Genomic DNA, 20,467 nt, shown 5'->3' with positions numbered 1-20,467 from the left:
CCATTCTTCTGCCTCAGTTATTCTGCTATTGATTCCTCTAATGTAGTTTTCATTTCAGTTATTGTATTGTTCATCTCTGTTTGTTTGTTTGTTCTTTAATTCTTCTAGGTCTTTGCTAAACATTTCTTGCATCTTCTCCACCTTTGCTTCCATTCTTTTTCCGAGGTCCTGGATCATCTTCACTGTCATTATTCTGAATTCTTTCTCTGGAAGGTTGCCTATCTCCACTTCATTTGGTTGTTTTTCTGGGATTTTATCTTGTTCCTTCATCTGGTACATAGCCCTCTGCCTTTTCACCTTGTCTATCTTTCTGTGTATGTGGTTTTTGTTCCGCCGGCTGCAGGATTGTAGTTCTTCTTGCTTCTGCTGTCTACCCTCTGCTGGATGAGGCTATCTAAGAGGCTTGTGCAAGTTTCCTGATGGGAGGGACTGGTGGTGGGTAGAGCTGGCTGTTGCTCTGGTGGGTAGAGCTCAGTAAAATTTTACTCTACTTACCTGCTGATGGGTGGGGCTGGGTTCCCTCCCTGTTGGTTGTTTGGCCTGAGGCAACCCAACACTGGAGCCTACCTGGGCTCTTTGGGCTAATGGCAGACTCTGGAAGGGCTCACGTCAAGGAGTACTTCCCAGAGCCTCAGCTGCCAATTTCCTTGTCCTTACAGTGAGCCACAGCCACCCCCAGCCTCTGCAGGAGATGCTCCAACACTATCACGTAGGTCTGGTTCAGTCTCCCCTGGGGTCACTGCTCCTTCCCCTGGGTCTTGATGCACACACTACTTTGTGTGTGACCTCCAAGAGTGGAGTCTCTGTTTCCCCAGTCCTGTCGAAGTCCTGCAATCAAATCCCGCTAGCCTTCAAAGTCTGATTCTCTAGGAATTCCTCCTCCTGTTGCCGGATCCCCAGGTTCGGAAGCCTGACGTGGGGTTCAGAACCTTCACTCCAGTGGCTGGACTTCTGTGGTATAAGTGTTCTCCACTCTGTGAGTCACCCACCCACCAGTTATGGGATTTGATTTTACTGTGATTGCGCCCCTCCTACCGTCTCATTGTGGCTTCTCCTTTGTCTTTGGATGTGGGGTATCTTTTTTGGTGAGTTCCAGTGTCTTCCTGTCGATGATTGTCTAGCAGCTATTTGTGATTCTGGTGTTCTTGCAAGAGGGGTTGAGAGCATGTCCTACTCCACCATCTTGGTTCCTGGCTTATGTTTATGTATTTTTTGATATTAACTCCTTATCAGTCATATCATTTGCAAATATTTTCTCCCATTCAGTAGGCTGTCTTTTCGTTTTGTCAGTGGTTTCCTTTGCTGTGCAAAAGCTTTTAAGTTTGATTAGGTCCCATTTGTTTATTTTTGCTTTTGTTTCCTTTGCCTAAAAAGACATCCAAAAAAATATTGCTGTAGTTTATGTCAAAGAGTGTTCTGCCTATGTCTCCTTCTATGAGTTGTATGGTTTCCAGTCTTACATTTAGGTCTTTAATTCATTTTGAGTTTACTTTTGTATATTGTGGAGAAAATGTTCTTATTCTTTTACATGTAGCTGTCAAGTTTTCCGAGTACCACTTATTGAAATGACTGTCCATTCTCCATCGTATCTTCTTGACTCTGTTGTCAGAGATTGACCATAAGTGCATGTGTTCATTTCTGGGCTCACTATTTTCTTCATTGACCTATGTGTCTGTTTTTGTGCCGGTACTATACTGTTTTGATGATTGTAGGTTTGTAGCATAGTCTGAAGTCTTGGGGAATGATACCTCCGGCTTTGTTCTTTTTTCTCAAGATTGCTTTGGCTATTCAGGGTCTTTTGCAGTTCCATATAAAGTTTAGGATTATTTGTTCTATTTCTGTGAAAAATGTCCTGCATATTTTGATAGAGATTGCATTAAATCTGCAAATTGTTTTGAGTAGTATACCATTTTAATAGTATTAATTCTTCCAATCCAAGAGTACAGAATATCTTTCCATTTCTTTGAGTCCTCTTTGATTTCCTTTATGAGTGTTATACAGTTTTCAGCATATATGTATTTTACCTCCTTGGTTAAGTTTATTCCCAGGTATTTTATTCTTTTTGATATAATTGTAAATATGATTTTTTTTCTTGAATTCTCTGATAGTTAATTTTTAGTGTATAGAGAAGCAACAGATTTCTGTATATTAATCTTGTATCCTGAAACTTTATTAAATTCATTTATTAAGTCTAATAGTTTTTTGGTGGAGACTTTAGAATTTTCTATATAGTATGGCATCTGCAAATAGTGGCAGTTTTACATCTTCCCTTCCAATCTGGAGGCTTTTAATTTCTTTTTCTTTTTGTCTGATTACTATGGCTAGGACTTCCAATACTATGTTAAATAGAAATGGCAAGAGTGACCTCCCATGTTTTAAAGCTGCTGCTGCCAGCTCAGCTTCTCCATTGGTTAACTCTGTACCCTCAAATACCTTCCTTCATTTTCTTGTCCATCTGCTATAGCAATGTCATAAGCTGGAAACCCTGGGCTGGATCTGGCATTGTTTGGCCCTATTAATATTTTAAAATGTTTTAAAGTAGTTGTCAACATTAAAAGATTTTTCATAAAAATCCAGATTTTTCTTGGTACATTGGAATCTCTGGGTCTCTGCTTCTTCATGTCAACAATCCTTTGGACCTAAGGAGCTGCTGCTGCCCCATTTAGATAGGACATGTTCTAACTGCCCTCATTTACTTTGCCTACTGGGCTATGTGAGTTTGCAACCCGTGAACTACAGAGTCTATCTTCTCTCTGGGAGATAAGGACATTAGTGCTCCTACCCTTCCCTTTATTTGGATCAGTGTATATTTATTTTTGTGTTGTTAATCTGAAAATCAATGACAGTATTTGCATTTTCATGAGTAATTAATTTTATTTCTATGTTTTATTAAAAAATTAGCTCACTGGACTTCCCCAGTGGTGCAGAGGTTAAGAATCCACCTGCCAATGCAAGGGACATGGGTTCGAGCCCTGGTCTGGGATGATCCCACATGCCATGGAGCAGCTAAGCCTGTGTACCACGACTACTGAGCCTGCGCTCTACAGCCCTCAAGCCACAACTACTGAGCCTGCGTGCCGCAACTACTGAAGCCCATGCGCCTAGAGCCCATCCTCCGCAACAAGAGAAGCACACTGCAACGAAGAGTAGCCCCTGCTCGCCACAACTGGAGAAAGCTTGCATGCGGCAATGAAGACCCAACACAGCCAAAAATAAATAAATAAATTTATAAAAATAAAAAAATAGTTCACTGAAAAGCCAAGTGGTGGGCTAGACTTATATTTCTTACTCTAGTTTTTTCTTTTCTTTTAAAGAAATTTATTTATTTATTTATTTTTGGCTGCGTTGGGTCTTTGTTGCTGTGTGCAGGCTTTCTCTAGTTGCAGCGAGCAGCGTCTACTCTTCATTGCAGTGTGTGTACTTTTCATTGCAGTGCGTGGACTTCTCATTGCAGTGGCTTTTCTTGTTGTGGAGCACGGGCTCTAGGCACCCAGGCTTCAGTAGTTGTGGCACATGGGCTCAGTAGTCATGGCTCGCAGGCTCTAGAGCACAGGCTCAGTAGTGGTGCACGGGCTCAGGTGCTCTGCGGCATGTGGGATCTTCCCGGACCAGGGATCGAACCGGAGTCCGCTGCACTGGTGGGCAGATTCTTAACCACTGTGCCACCAGCGAAGCCCCCTTACTCTAGTTTTAATGCTATGATTACTCAAAGAAGAGAGTCTGAGTGCATTCTTCATTTCTACACCCCACCAATTACTTCCTATATATTCAGTTTTTCCCAGACATGAATGTGCCCTTATACTTCCCCCTCCCTCCTCAGAGATTTCTTTTCCAGGGCCTCACTTTCTGGCTCCAATCTGACCTGGTCACCTTTAATCTTCTTGTTCAGTTGTTGTCTTGTGATTTTGCTTCACTGCTCTCTTGGGTCAGAGCCATTGTTTCTTGGATCTCACGCATTTTTTTTAATGCCTTCATTTAGTGGAGGCATACCATCAACTAACTGCCTAAGAGAAAAAAATATTTATTTTTTTTTTAAGGAAACTTTTTTTTTCTTTTTGGCCATGCCACATGACTCACGGGATCTTAGTTCCCTGACCAGGGATCGAACTCCCTGAAGCATGGAGTCCTAACCAAGGAATTCCTGAGAAAATATCTTTATTACCTGCCTGCTATTTGTGTCTGGGTAGGTGTGTATAGAAGCCTAGGTTAAAAATATTTTCCTCTCAGAACTTGAAAGTCTTTCCTTCACAGTTTTCCAACATATCCAGAGTTCCAATTACAGTCTAATTCTTGTTCTTCTGTAGGTAACTTAGTGTGTGTGTTTTTGTGTACGTGTATGTGTGTTTCTTGTCTGGAAGTTTTTAGGGCCTTCTGTTTGGTTCTGGAATTTAACAGTTTCACGCTGAGTAAAAGTTAAAGTGCTTATAATGACCTGCAAGGCCCTCTATGGTCTGGCTCCCAATTCTCAATTTCTCCTCAAACCTTACTACTCTCCAGTAGCTTACTCCTCTCCAGCCACAGTAGCCTCCCTACCATTCCTTGAACTTGCCTAGCATGTGTTGGAGCCTGCTCTTTAGCTATTCTCACTACTGATATGCTCCACCCACAGATAGTCTCCTTCAAAGGCAGACTCTTCCTGCCTACCTTATTTAATACTGCAACCCTCCTGCTGCTGCCCCTGTACTCTCAATCCCTCTTACCTTGTTCTACCTTTTTCTCTATTCTATAACATACTTGTAACATACTGTAACATTTACTTATGCTAAGTGTTTATTGTCGGTCTCTCACTGAGAAAATCAAATCTTCATGAGATGAAGAAATTTACTTTGTTATCTTAAATGCCTAGAAGAAAGCCTTTACTTTATAAGTGCTCAATAAATTTTTGTTGAATGATATTGGTTATGTTGAACTCATACAGCTAGCTCATAAATGATTCCTATTCAGGCAGGCCAAAGGAAGGATGACAAAGAGGATCACAGTGTTCCATTAGTGGAAGAGTCGAACCTAAGATGTACTCACTTTGAGATCACAGTCTTGTAATTTATCAAGAAAGAAACTGGCTTGCATTTCAGATGGACTGGTATAAGTCAATAGCTCTGTAGTTTGTGGGGTGCAAAGAGTTGTTCTTTCAAAACATGGGATATGGGCTTCCCTGGTGGCGCAGTGATTGAGAGTCCGCCTACCGATGCAGAGGACACGTGTTCGTGCCCCGGTCCGGGAAGATTCCACATGTCGTGGAGTGGCTGGGCCCGTGAGCCATGGCTGCTGAGCCTGCGCGTCCGGAGCCTGTGCTCCGCAACGGGAGAGGCCACAACAGTGAGAGGCCCGCGTACCGCAAAAAAAAAAAAAAAAAAAAAAGGGATATGTTAAACACCAAATCCATGGATGGAACTTTTTTTGGACATTAATTTGAGGGACCAAACATGAAGCTGTAAAAGAAACCAAGCAATTCTACCAGGGTTGGTAACAGCTTTAATGAAAAACTTTTGGGGAAAAAAAGAATATGTCTTTTACATTATTTTTGGACTTCAAAATATCCTGTTCCCACACCCTCAAACCCCTCTCACGAAGATAACCAACTACAGTAGTGTAAACTTAGTTAATTCAATAAAATACATACTTCAACTGATGCAGTTAATTCTAATGAAAACTGAAAGATCACAGCATAGATTTTAAAGAACAATTGTTCATTGATGGTTTATATACATTTGTGAGAATTGCTTATAAGTGGACTTGCATACCTATTTTTTCTTTCATTCATTTATTCTCCAAAAATGTGTTGACTGCTGATACAGTCCTAGCCTTCAAGGTTCATGCAGTCTAGATCAAGAAAACAGACAAGTGGACAGGCCTAAACTTACACAGTGAGTTTTAGAATCCAATTTTCTGATTCTCTAGAATACTGTTTAGAATTTAATTTAAAATTCACATTTTCAGTACTTAGTCAAATGCAAAATATAATTTACAAACACTTTAAACATCCATTGTTGAAATGTGAGATGCACTTTTGACTTTTAAACATCTGTTTTATACCCATGTTGCAATTAATTAAAACATGATTCTATAAATTCTGACCAGAAGTCGTATTGCATCTTATAATGACTATATTCCTTTTTTTGAAGTGTCTTATCCACATTATATTTGAGTGTCTCAAAACACTGTGTATAATATGTATGCCTGGATGCTGAATTTATTAATCAGAAAAGAAGTGAGAGGCAGAATATAGTAGTCATTAATGGAGCCAGGTTTCACATGTCAAGGAAAATTTCACAGAAGAGGCCAGTTTGAAGAGTATCTTCAAGATGAGACATGGAATTCGAGCAGTTTGGGCCAATATTCTGTTAATAGCTATATAATCATCATGGACAAATCTATTTTCCCCTGCATAGTGTCAGGACACATAATGACGTCTAGCCAGGCTGAAATTGTTTTGAATTTTATTTATTTTTTTATACAGCAGGTTCTTATTAGTCACCCATTTTATACACATCAGTGTATACATGTCAATCCCAATCTCTCAATTCATCACACCATTTTTTAAAAAAAATTTATTTATTTTTGGCTGCATCTGGTCTTAGTTGTGGCATGTGGGATCTTCGTTGAGGCATGCGGGATCTTTTGTTGTGGAGCGTGGGCTTCTCTCTAGCTGTGTCGTGCAGGTTTTCTCTTCTCTAGTTGTGGCACGCAGGCTCCAGGGCATGTGGGCTCTGTAGTTTGCGGCACGTGGGCTCTCTAGTTGAGGTACGTGAGCTCAGTAGTTGTGGTGCGCGGGCTTAGCTGCCCCGCGGCACGTGGGATCCTAGTTTCCCGATCAGGGATGGAACCCACGTCCCCTGCATTGTAAGGCGGATTCTTTACCACTGGACCACCACGGAAGTCCCCTGGCTGAACTTTTAAAGTTTAAGATGTTTATGTGCTTTTAAAATTTCACTTGACAGCAACCCACTTGATATGCATTTGGCCAAAATGGTATTTAAAAATACTGTGTATAAATGGCCACCTGAATACATTTCTCCCTTAAATTCTAACTCTTGAGACTGTGAGTTTTTATGTTAAGCCTTATTCACACCAAGAAATGCCAACGTTTTTTGCCAACTAGTTATGATTAAGGAGGACTGAAAATGAGGCTCTAGACTTTCTTTTTTTAAATTGAGAATTACTGCTTGGATTCAATTTTTATGGCTTGATCCCAAAATGGATGAATTGGCCCACTTCTGAGGGAACACATTTCATGTAGGGTAGATCTGTGTGTGGGTATTTATCCACTGAATTTATATAGTGTATATTTTATCCCAAATGAAGAATATTAAAAAATATTTACTTGAAAATAAGTCATAAAATTTAAATAGTGAACATAGCTGGACAGAAGGGGAGAAGGGATACAGTTACTCGGAAGAAATAAGATAGAGAATAAAGCAAAGGCAATGTAAAAAAACAACTCAGCGTAGCAGGCAATATAACTGATATATTAAGCAGCTAAGGTTATTATGTAATTGATATATTGAGCAACTAAAGTTATTTGATTCTTGGTGCTAGGAGGCATGATTATACTGTTGTAATTTATTTTTTAAAAAAGGGAAAACATGCTTCATTAGATAATGGCTTTTACATTTGACATTTTATTTTATTTTTTACTAAGTATAGTTGATTTACATGTTGTGTTAGTTTCTGGTGTAGAGCAAAGTGGTTCAGATATATATTTGTGTTTGTGTGTGTGTGTATTCTTTTTCATATACTTTTCCATTATGATTTATTACAGGATATTGAATATAGTTCCCTGTGCTATACAATAGGACCTTGTTGTTTATACATTTGACATTTTATATAGCAGATTTAAACACATCCAAGTATTGTTCAGTTCTATAAGGCCAAAATACTTAACTTTACAAACTTCTCAAATTTCACATGTAGAAAGTCATGCAAACTAAATGAATACCAAGCATTTAGCCCCCTAAAATACGTTAGTGACTCTTGAGGGTCATAAGTAAAAAACAAATTTCTTTTGCTCCTGAAGATCTAACAATCTACTTTGGAAGACAACATATAGAATAATTGGAGAATAGTAAAGTGCTGAATAAAAGCTTATGCTTTCTTATAAACAAATGCTAAATTATGTGGTAGAGAGTGAGATAATTTTAGAAATTTAGAAATCAATGTGGAGTAAAGAAGTCAGCAAAAGCTTCAGAGAGGAAGACAGAGTTTGAAGGATGAATCCAGGTGGGAAAATACTATGAAATGAAGTATGAAAATATAAGCCAACTTCCACAAAATATTTTTGTATGGAAAATGTAATAATTAAAAAACTCAAAGTGCAAATCAAAACCAAAAGGTATCACCTCACATTCATTAGGATGGCTATCATCAAAGAGGAAATAGCAAGGGTTGGTGAGGAATTAGAGAAATTCGAACCCTTGTGAACTGTTGATGGGAATGTAAAATGGTGCAGCCACTATGGAAAACATTATGGGATTCCTCAAAAAATTAAAAATAGAATTACCGTATGATCCAGAAATTCCACTTCTAGGTAAATATCCAAAAGAACTGAAAGCAGAGTGTCAGAGATATTCATAGCAGCATTAAACAATCTCTAAAAGGTGGAGAACTTAGAACTACTACCCATTGCTAACATTTTTCCTTCTGAGGTAATATTTCAACTCTCCACCCTTACTTTCTAGGTAATTTTCAACTTTTAATACTTATTTATCCTTTCTTATTTTTACTCTAGCTTTCTCTCATGTTCACTAAATAGTGGCCCTTTAAAATATTTGTTACACTTACACCTGAGATTATAGTGAAAGAGTTTGTCTTAGTTTTCTACTAATCATTAGTTCAACTAAGAGGCATCTAACTCCTAAGATAATCTTTGCCTATTAAATCTCAAATGACTACCTTCATTCCTATACCCATTTAGACTGAATTAGATTTCTTTGACTTTTCAATTGGCAAGACTAAGCAGGTAGGCCTTCAGTAGTGGTCTTGCATAGAAAGACATAAATCTAGAGTCTGTTGCTTTGACAGGCACATTTTTGTTCTAACTCATGGACTGTTTGGTAGTAGTTCATAGGTTTGCCTGAACTTCTTGAACAGCAGAACTTGTTCGGAAATCAAAACACCAGGTCAACAGTAGATAAGGCAGATATTTCCTTCCCCAATTTCTAGAGCCTTAAGAAGCAGAAGCCCCCAAAACTAGTGGGTGATGTGTCCCTTGCTGGAGCCGGACTCAATACGGAAAGTGGTTAACACCGTGACTATGGATCATTCCCTCTGGTGTTCATGTGACCAGTGGGGCTGCAACTGATTTGGATATAGGACTGCAGTTGTAGGAAACACTAAGACTGTGCTTAGGTGAATCTGTGCCTTAGCTGATCCCAGCCAATATTTTTTTTCAATGCATGAGAGATTTTTGGAGATAATTTTGTTTCAGATTGAACTTTTACTATGTTAGTATTACCTATTAAGTACCACCCCAGTTTAATCTTTTGTATTGCAAGAGGAAACAGATGATCATTATCAAATTACCACTATCACTAATTCCTTCAAACAGACTTCCAAACCACTGGTCTCTGTTGCAGAGATCCTACTCATTCTGACCCCTTTATCCCCACTATTTCCATTGGAGTTTTCACCTCCTGATGTGAGCAGAACTTTCTCTTCATAGTCTTTAAAAATAATTAGTCATAGACTGTTGTGAAATCTGAAAATAACATTAGAGCAAAAATGTAGGTGCTTGAATCCTTCCAAATTTTCTCCTCTCAAACCAAGGGAATCTCCTTTTCAAAAGCTACTAGACTCAGTAGGACTGAATTTGTGCCTCCAACCTGGGGCATGATGGCTTACCTAAGAATGTTTCTGGGCCCAATTTGTGTGCATGTGTACCTCATGGCTGGGACATGCAAAGAATCTTGAGAGTTGCTCCTAGGTTCCCTCGAGAACTAAATTCATGTAACATCGGAAGGAATGATGGGCACTACTCAAGAAGACAGGTCAAGGGTAAGAAGAACTGTGACTCCGAGGACTATGGAAGCACATCCGAAGCCAAGGGGAAGCCTGTGTTCTGCCTTAGAACACAGAAGGAAGGAGTTGAGGGGACAGGGGTTGTATTGAATATATCACAGACTAGAATCCATGTGAGTCCATTTCATACATTAATTATATAACAATTTACTGTATACCATGTTTCTTAAATGAATAATATTATTCAAAGGTGTTCAGAATCGTCTTATTAGAATAGATGCTGCACAAGGCACAAAGCTCTCTTAAAGTGCTGTTTATAGGGAAAAAGTCTAGTTTCTCATAAACACAAGTTTTTGTATAGAAGCAGTACTGAGAGAATAACAGCGAACTTTTGGGCTGCAGAGAGAGAGAGATCAATTGATCCAGGGCCGGAAAGAGAGATTCAGTTCAGGAAAGAGCACCCCTGAGAGGAGCAGGCACTGATGGCTGGCAATTCAAAGCTGTGGTATCCATCAAGGGCATGGGCTACGCGCTGCCAGGCAAGGAAATGGCCCTTAGGAACAGCAGAGAAGGTCACTTTAGGGAGATGATGTACCCTGCCCCTCAGGTCACCCTTGCAGAAGATGGTGAGACTTCTGTGTATCATCAGTCTTTAGTTTTATTAGTCTGGTTCGACTAGACAATCTCTAGTCAATTCCTTCTGTCTGAGAATTCAGTCTTATGACCTGAGTGAGGAAACAGCATCATAATTTTCAAGCATTCTGACAGCATGGACCAATTACACAAGGCTCTAAACAGTGAAATGGTTCTCAGATTCCAAGCTGGGAGGGAGGAATGATAGGAAAATGAATTGCACATAGTCCCTTCCAAAATAGTCCTACTTAGTGCCAACCAATTCCATCTTTATCCTGTAGTAATTTTCCTACCTTTCCTAATTCAGCAAACGGATTTATATCTGGCAAAGAGATGATTATAAATTTGTCATTTGGTGTTCTGCATAAAAGTTTGGTAATATCTTCGTTATAAAGTCAATATGTTGCTTTTTAAAAATTAAACTTAGTTATTTAAAAACTTTATTATGGAAATTTTCAAATAGAAAAGAAAAAGTTGAATACTATACCAAACCCTAATTTGTCCATTTTATTCAGCTCCAATAGTTAATAAGATATCACAGTCTTATTTCATTAACCACCACTTCCAGCCCCTAGATTATTACTTTTTCCCTTGTTTTGGTTATGTTTTATTTTGTTTTCCCCCACATCCTAGTCACTGAATTACTTTCAAGCAAATCCCAGACATTTCATTTGGTAGATACCATTAACATACCTGAAAACAATTCCCCTTCATTGAATACTTGTTTAATATCAAATATACACTCAGTGTTCTAAATATCCCCAACTGTTTCGTAAAATTTTTTGCAGTCTGTTTGTTCAAATCAAAATCTAAATAAAGTCCATACGTTGCCTTTAGCTAATATAACTCAAAAGCCCCTCTCTCTAATATCTCTTTAAATCTATAGATTACCCTTCCGTCTGTATTTTTTTCTTGCTATATATTTTTAAAGAAACTATGTCATCTGTCCTACAAAATTTCTCACTTTCTTGATTTCTGTTGCCTGCATATATATATATATATATTTTTAAACACGTTATCTCATTTTGTCTACGTAACTACCTGATGAAGTAGAAAGAAGAGATAGTTTTACCACTGAGCAAAGGAGTTGATCAGGGTACAGAGAGATAAAGCGGTTTGTCCAAACTTGGAGTTAATAAGTAGTTGAACCAAAACTAGAATCCAGGAAACACATTTCTTAAACCAGGGCTCAGCTCTTTTTACCCAAACACTGAACCTCTTATTTCATGAATTAAAGCAGTATTAAAACACCAAATATCCTGAGGAGCCTTTGAATAAAAAAATTAAAATATTATTAGTACAGTTTAATGTTTTAATTTCTTAAAAGTAATCCATGTACACTGTTATCTAGGCAGCATTTGTCATGAATGGGAATCACTGAGCCTCAATATATGTATATATGTTTACTTGTCTACAGTAGTATATATGCCTATATGACTGTCTTAAATTTATTCTTTCGTATCATTCACATGCTTGAGTATTTCTTTGTCTTAGTTGCTATACTAGATTATAAACTTTTGGATGCAAAGTACAGTGTTAGTTTCTCTGCAGTTTCTCATAGTCAGATGTATGTGCCTGATATTCAGGGTTTTTGGTGAAAAACAAAGGCAAACTGGGCTGTGTGAATTCTCATTCAGTACTGAAGTAGAAACAGCATTTTCTGAGTAATGAAATACCTTCTACGTCTCTGCTTATTTTTCACTGCCATCTACTGGTGCCTGGTGTTATTTCCGATTAAGATCTTTCGGGGGAAGTCTCTCATAGGGACTTGAATGGAGAAAAAAGAAATTATGAAGTCATAAAAATTCTTTGAGAAAGTTCCTTTCAAAGGAATAGGTGCTTTCTTGGTAAGTAAAGCTACCTTAAGTGTACAATAAAAATTACTAACTTCTAAAAATTTCCATATCTATTATAATACCCTCTAAGCATTATAAAATCTGCTAATTATAGATCATCTACAAATTTTGGGGCATAAAATGAGTATAACTTCTATAGAGTAAAATTAAAATTATATTTAAATGTAAGCAAAGAGACTGAAGGATTGCTGTAAAATAGCAGGTCAGAAATGATAAAGGGCTGAAATAATATAGTAGAGATCTGTGAAGAGCACAGAATCTAGATATAAAGATGAGGTAGACTATGTAGATGAAATGACTGATTGATGGCTTAGGGACAATGAAGAGGGAATTATGATGACTCCAAAGTTTTAGTTGGACTCTTAGAATAACTGCCTTAACAAAGTGTAAATTCTAAGGAAGAACACATTTGAAAGAGAAATATAAGTTCAGTTTTGGACATGCTAAGTTTGATATTTGTTGATTCAATGCCCTTGGTTGCACTGTCAATTAAACATGTGTTCAATGGTAACTAAATTTACAGTGATCACTCCACGATGTATACAAATGTCGAATCATTACGTTGTACACCTCAAAATAATAACAATAAAAGAATATAAAAAAGAAAAAAATATGAGTATAACTTCTAGCCAACAATTCTTATCACAGTTGAATTACTGGCAAATTAATTTTAACAAATTTAACAATATAGAACGATACTGCTGGTTGTTAATTAGAGTATGTATTATACATACATGTGCTAGGTTCTGAAAACAGAGCAGAACATAAGAAAGCCATGGCTTTGATCCTAAGAGAAGATAATTGTAAATATTGGAGGGAGGAAGTAGAAAAATTTCTCGTTTAGGCTTTTTCTAAGTTTATGCAAAACATCAACAAAATGAATTCTAAAAGTAACTTAATCTCTGTAGTAAAATAGGTATTTTTTTGCATTTTGAATTTATCATTATAGTTAATACAGATTAAATTAGCTTTCCTAACCCCTTATATAGTGATTTAGATTAAGGCCTTTTGATATGTCATATTATTGAGTCTTGTGTTCTTTGGTGACTTGTTTTTGGGAGAGAATGAATTGCTGAGGTAGTTTTAAAAATCACAATGCAGTTGATCTAACAGTAACCTCAGTTTTTATAGTAAACCATATGAAACATTGCTATTCTAAGCCTGAAAAATTTATTATATAAATACACATATCACTTTTATAAATCATTAAACATTTTTTATTCACTTGTTTAGCAACATAGGAAGTAAAAGAAACAAAATGCAGAACTAAGAAAAGAAAGGTTAGTGACTAGTTAGGGTAAGTCTAAATTTAAATTTACTCAAAAATAGAGTAATACTATTTTGATTACTGTAACTCTGAAATATAATCTTTCTCAAGATTGCTTTGGCTATTTGGGGGTCTTTTGTGGTTCTGTACAAATTTTAAGATCGTTTGTTGTAGTTTTGTGAAAAATGCCATTGGAATTTTTTAAAAATTAATTTTTGGCTGTGTTGGGCCTTTGTTGCTGTGCACGGGCTTTCTCTAGTTGCAGCAAGCAGGGGCTACTTTGTTGCAGTGTGCGGGCTTCTCATTGTGGTGGCTTCTCTTGTTGCAGAGCACGGGCTCTAGGCGTGTGGGCTTCAGTAGTTGTGGCACGTGGGCTCTAGAGTGCAGGCTCAGTAGTAGTGGCGCACGGGCTTAGTTGCTCCACAGCATGTGGGATCTTCCTAGACCAGGGATCGAACCTGTGTCCCCTGCATTGGCAGGTGGATTCTTAACCACTGTGCCACCAGGGAAGTCCCCCATTGGAATTTTGATAGATGTTGCATTGAACCTACAGATTGCTTTGTGTAGTATGGACAGCTTAACAATATTCTTCCAATCCATGAGTATGGAATGTCTTTCCATTCATGTGAGTCTTTTCAATTTCTTTCATCAATGTCTTATAGATTTTAGTGTAGAGGTCTTTGACCTCCTTGGTTAAATTTATTCCTAGATATCCTTTTTGATGCAACTGTAAATGGAATTGTTTTCTTAACTTCTCTGACAGTTTATTAGTTTATAGAAATGCAACTGATTTTTGTGTATTCATTTTGTATCCTGCAACTTTACTAATTTATTAGTTCTAACAGTTTTCTGGTAGAGTCTTCAGGGTTTTCTATATATAATATCATGTCATCTGCAAGTAGAAACTGTTTTACTTCTTCCCTTCAGATTTGGATGCCATTTATTTCTTTTTCTTGCCTAATTGCTCTGGCTAGGGCTTCCAGTACTATGCTAAATAAAAGCGGCAAGGGTGGACATCCTTATCGTGTTCTTGATCTTAGAGAAAAAGCTTTCAACTTTTCACCATTGAGTATGCTGTTAGCTTGTCACACATAGCCTTTATTATGTTGAGGTACCATTCCTTCAATACCTACTTCTTGAGAGCTTTTATTATGAATAGATGTTGAATTTTGTCAAATGACTTTCCAGCATATATTGAGATGATCATATGACTTTTATCTTCCATTTTTAAAATATGATTAGTAGATGATTTGCAGATGTTGAACCATCTTGCACCTCTGGAATAAATCCCACTTGATCATGGGGTTTCATCCTTGTACTGTATTTTTGAATTAGGTTTGATGATAATTTGTTGAGGATTTTTGCATCATTGTTCATTAGGGATATTGGCCAGTAATTTTCCTTTCTTATCGTTTCCTTGACTGGTCTTGGTATTGGGGTAATGCTTGCCTCCTAAAAAGAGTTTGGAAACTTCCCTCTTCTATTTTTTGGAAGAGTTTGAGAAAGGTTGCCATCTGGTCTTAGACTTTTGTTTGTTGGAAAGTTTCTGATTACTAATTCAACCTCCTTACTAGTAATGGGGCTGTTCAGATTTTCTATTTCTTTATAATTCAGTCTTGGTAGGTTGTATGTTCTAGGAATTATCCATTTCTTCTCATTTATCCAATTTAAAGTTTTGTCAATTTTATCTTTCCAAGAAACCATCTCTTAGTTTCATTGATCTTTTCTGTTTACTTTTTAGTCTCTGTTTCATTTATTTCTGCTCTGAGATTTATTTCCTTCCTTCTGCTACCATTGGGCTTTGTTTGCTCTTGCTTTTCTAGTTCCTCTAGGAGTAAAGTTAGGCTGTTTATTTGACACTTTTCTTGTTTCTTGAGGTAGGCTTTTTATTGCTGTTTGCTTCTTAGAAATGCAGCATCCCATATCTTTTGGTATTTTGTACTTCCATTTTCATTTGTCTCAAGTTATTTTTTGATTTCCCTTTTGATTTCTTCTTTGACTCATTTGCTGTTCAGGAGCATATTGTTTAATCTCTGCATATCTGAAAATTTTCCAGTCTTCCTTTTATAATTGTGTTCTAGTTTCACACCATTGTGGTCAGAGGATATGCTTGATATGATTTCAGACTTCTTAAATTAAGACTTGTTTTGTGGCCTAACATATGATCTATCCTGAATAATGTTCCATGTACATTTGAAAAGAATGTGTATTTTTCTGCTTTTGGATGAAATGTTCTGTAAATGTCTGTTAAGTCCATCTGGCCAAACGTGTTGTTTAAAAGTCCAATGATTCCTATTGATCTTCTGTCTGGAAGATCTATCCATTGATAAAAGTGGGATATTGAAGTCCTTTACTATTATTGTATTGCTGTCAATTTTTCCCTTTAAATCTGTTAATAATTACTCTATATATTTAGGTACTCCTATGTTGGGTGCATAAATATTTACAAATGTTACATTTTGTAACATTTGTTGGACTGACATCATTATTATTTGTAACATCATTATTTGTGACATCATTATTATTTGTAACATTTGTTGGACTGACATCATTATTATATAATGATCTTCTCTGTCACTATTACTTGCTTTGTGCTAAAGTCTATTTTCTCTGGTATGAGTATGGCTATCCCAGCTTTCTTTTTTTTTTTTTTTTAACATCTTTATTGGGGTATAATTGCTTTACAATGGTGTGTTAGTTTCTGCTTTATAACAAAGTGAATCAGTCATACATAAACATATGTTCCCATATGTCTTCCCTGTTGTGTCTCCCTCCCTCCCACCCTCCCTATCCCACCCCTCCAGGCTGTCACAAAGCACCAAGGCAATATCCCTGTGCCATGCGGCTGCTTCCCACTAGCTATCTACCTTACTACGTTTGTTAGTGTGTATATGCCCATGACTCTCTCTCGCCCTGTCACAGCTCACCCTTCCCCCTCCCCATAACCTCAAGTCCGTTCTCTAGGAGGTCTGCATCTTTATTCCTGCTTTACCCCTAGGTTCTTCATGACATTTTTTTTCTTAAATTCCATATATATGTGTTAGCAGACGGTATTTGTCTTTTTCTTTCTGACTTACTTCACTCTGTATGACAGACTCTAGGTCTATCCACCTCATTACAAATAGCTCAATTTCGTTTCTTTTTATGGCTGAGTAATATTCCATTGTATATATGTGCCACATCTTCTTTATCCATTCATCCGATGACGGGCACTTAGGTTGTTTCCATCTCCGGGCTATTGTAAATAGAGCTGAATGAACATTTTGGTACATGACTCTTTTTGTTTTTTTTTGTTTTTTTCATGACTCTTTTTGAATTTTGGTTTTCTCAGGGTATATGCCCAGTAGTGTATCCCAGCTTTCTTTCGGTTTCATCTGCATGAAATCTTTTCCTATCCCTTCACTTTGAGACTATCTGTGTCCTTAAAGCTGGAGTGAGTATCTTGTCAGTAGCATACAGTTGGTTTTTTTTTTTTTTTAATCCATCCAGCCATTCTATGTGTTTTGATTGGAGATTAAATTCATTTACATTTAGATTATAGGTTGGTGAGGCCTTACTAATACCATCTCTTAATTGTTTTCTGGCTATTTTGTAGTTCCTTTGTTCTTCTTTTCTGTTGCCTTCATCTGTGAATTGATGATGATCTGTAATGATATGCTTTGATTCTCTTCTCTTTATCTCTTGTGACTCTACTGTACGTTTTTGCTTTATGGTTACTATGAGACTTACATAGATAATCTTTTATATATGTCTGTTTTATGCTATAACAATTTAACTTCAGTAACCTACAAAAACTCTACCCTTTTACTTCCCCCTCTTATATATTTGATATTACAATTTACATGTTTTTCTTGTGTATCCATTAAGAAATTATTGTAATTCATTATTTTTGTTACTTGTGTTTTAACCTTTGAAACTAGATTTGTAAGTGATTAACTCACCAGCATTAGAGTATTCTGAATCTAATTATATTTACCTCTACCAGTGAGATTTATATTTTCGTATGTTTTCCTGTTACTAACTAGTGTCATTTCAGTTCAGCTTAAAGAATCCCCTTTAACATTTGTTGTAAGCCATGTCTAGTGGTGATAAAGTCTTTCAGCTTTTGCTTTTCTGGAAAACTCTTCTTCAATTCTGAAGGACAGCTTTGCCAGGTAGACTCTTCTTAGTTGGCAGTTTTTTGTTTCTTTCAGCATGTTGAATACACCATGCTACTCCCTCCTGGCCTGCAAAGTTTCTGCTAAAAAAATCTGCTTATAGTCTTATGGGGGTTCCCTTGTATGAAACAATTTTTTTTTTTTTCTTGCTGCTTTAAAGATTCTGTCTTTTGGGCTTCCCTGGTAGCACAGTGGTTGAGAGTCCACCTGCCGATGCAGGGGACACGGGTTCGTGCCCCGGTGCGGGAAGATCCCACATGCCACGGAGTGGTTGGGCCCGTGAGCCATGGCTGCTGAGCCTGCGCGTCCAGAGCCTGTGCTCCGCAATGGGAGAGGCCACAGCAGTGAGACACCCGCATACCGCAAAAAAAAAAAAGATTCTGTCTTTTGCAATTTAGTTATAACTTGTCTTAGTGTGGGTCTCTTTAGATCATCATATTTAGAACTCTGAGCTTCCTGGATCTGGGTGTCTGTGTCTTTTCCCAGGTTAGGGAAGCTTATAGCCATTATTTCTTCAAATTTTTCTGCCCTTTCTGGGACCCCTGTAATGCAAATACTGGGTTGCTTGATGGTATCCTATAAGCTATCTTTACTCTTTTCATTCTTTCACTTTTCACTGCTCTGATTGGATGAATTCCACTGTTTTGTCTTTGACTTCACTGATCCTTTTTCTACTTCATTTAGTGTACTGTTGGCCCCTCTACTGAATTTTTCAGTTGTTACTGTATTCTTCAGCTCTGTAATTTTTACTTGCTACATTCTTATATTTTCTGCATTGAAATTCTCACTTTGTTCATGCATCATTCTCCTGACCTCAGTGAGCATCTTTATGACTATATTTTGAAACTTTATTAGATAAATCACTACCTCCATTTCATTAAGGTCTTTTTCTGAGGTTTTATCTAGTTCTTTGTTTGGAACATAGTCCTCTGTTTCTTCATTTTCCTTGACTCTGTTTTGGTTTCTATGCATTAGGTAAAACCACCTCTCCCAGTTTTGAAGGTCTTGTGTAGATGAACCTTATCATTTAACCATGCCCTAGCTCTTGGCTATCACATCTTTGTGATCTTCCAAGCCGACTTCTTTGTTCTTAGTGGCTCTCAGTAGTGGAGAGTGTACCAAGACCTGTCAGTGTCCCAAAGGGGATGGATCTCAGTCCCGCACTTAGATGTAGGCTGATTGGAAACTATTCTCAGGCAGCAGCTTTTAAAGTATGCAAATACACCTCCTGAGGATGACTGGGAGATGGCATTTCTGTCTGCTCTCTTTGCACTGAGGCTTGTGGGGAACTGCTTGTTTGCTACAGTCCTATGGGATCCACAAGCATTGCTGGCCACCAGAACCAGGTGTTCAAGGGATGTCCCCTGGGTGGCAGCCATAATAGCTGGGGTGCCAGATGTTTGCACAAACTCCTTCTCTGGAGGTGCTGGTGATCTGGTGTGAGGCACACAAAGATGGTGCCTGCCAGCCTCCATGGTCTCTGTAGAGTAGTAATGTAGTGAGTCCCTAGGAGTGTGTTAAAGTAGAAGACTGCTGTTCAGGCTAAAGCATTTAAGATAAGCAAATAGGCCTGTTCCATGTAAAGACTGGGCAGTTTCAGTATGTTCCCTCTGTGCTAGGCCTTGGGGGATTAGCCATGGTGATTCCATACAATCCTGTTAAGGAACTGCTTCTCAGATTGCACTAGCCTTGTGGGTCTCAGGGAGGCATGCCCTGCTGGCTTTCAAAGCTACATGCTTTGGGGGCCTATCTCTTGGGTCCAAGTCTTAAAAGTTGGAGCACCAGCTGTGGGGTCTGAACCTTTTGATCCTCAGGGAGAAACTGGTAGTCCTGAGTTCCCTCTTGGTCATGTCATTGTGCCAGGTGGGGTTTATGGTGAGATAGTGTCTCAGCCTCTCCTACCCACTCCAGTGTGGGGTTTTTCTCATTCACCTGATGTGTAAGAGTTGCTCAGCTAGATTCTAGATTTCTTTCAGAGGGAATTGTTCTGTATACAGCCGTATATTCAATTTGTCCATGGGAGGAGGTGAGTTTGGGAGTCATCTTGTACTGGAACCTATTGATTATTTAAAAAAAAACATTTTACCTCCTCAAGATGTTTGGAATAGCAGTAGTTTAATGAAGAATTGTCTATCACTTGTTAGACCAGAGGGCAGACTGATGAAGAACACATTTCTGGGTTTTCCTCTTTCCTACTGTGTGTGGTCATGAGGACCAATCTCAGGTACTGTTAAGTGTATGGTTTGTCTCAGGAGCCCTTGATGGACCAAGTTTCTCCACATGCTGGGACCCTTCTATTGGACTTATCTTTTCTACTGATCTATTTTACTTACCCACTTTTGAATCTTAAGCAAACCCTAACTTAGAGCAGCACAGACCTTTTCACATGATTACTAATTTTCAGGCTACTAAATAATTCACTCAAGTAACAAGATAATGCAATCGAGTGGTCAAGATACCACATTCCTGGATTTAATATCGATATGGGACAGTTTGGCATCAGCCTCTATCTGTTATTCTGGTTAGTTTCCGCTCACAAAATATATCCAGCTGCTAACAAGGGGATTGAGTGACAGTACAGTTGACCCTTGAACAATGTG

Source organism: Leucopleurus acutus, assembly GCF_964270905.1.
Source record: "Leucopleurus acutus genome assembly, chromosome: 6".
Taxonomy (NCBI): domain Eukaryota; kingdom Metazoa; phylum Chordata; class Mammalia; order Artiodactyla; family Delphinidae; genus Leucopleurus; species Leucopleurus acutus.
This window is presented reverse-complemented; position numbering follows the sequence as displayed.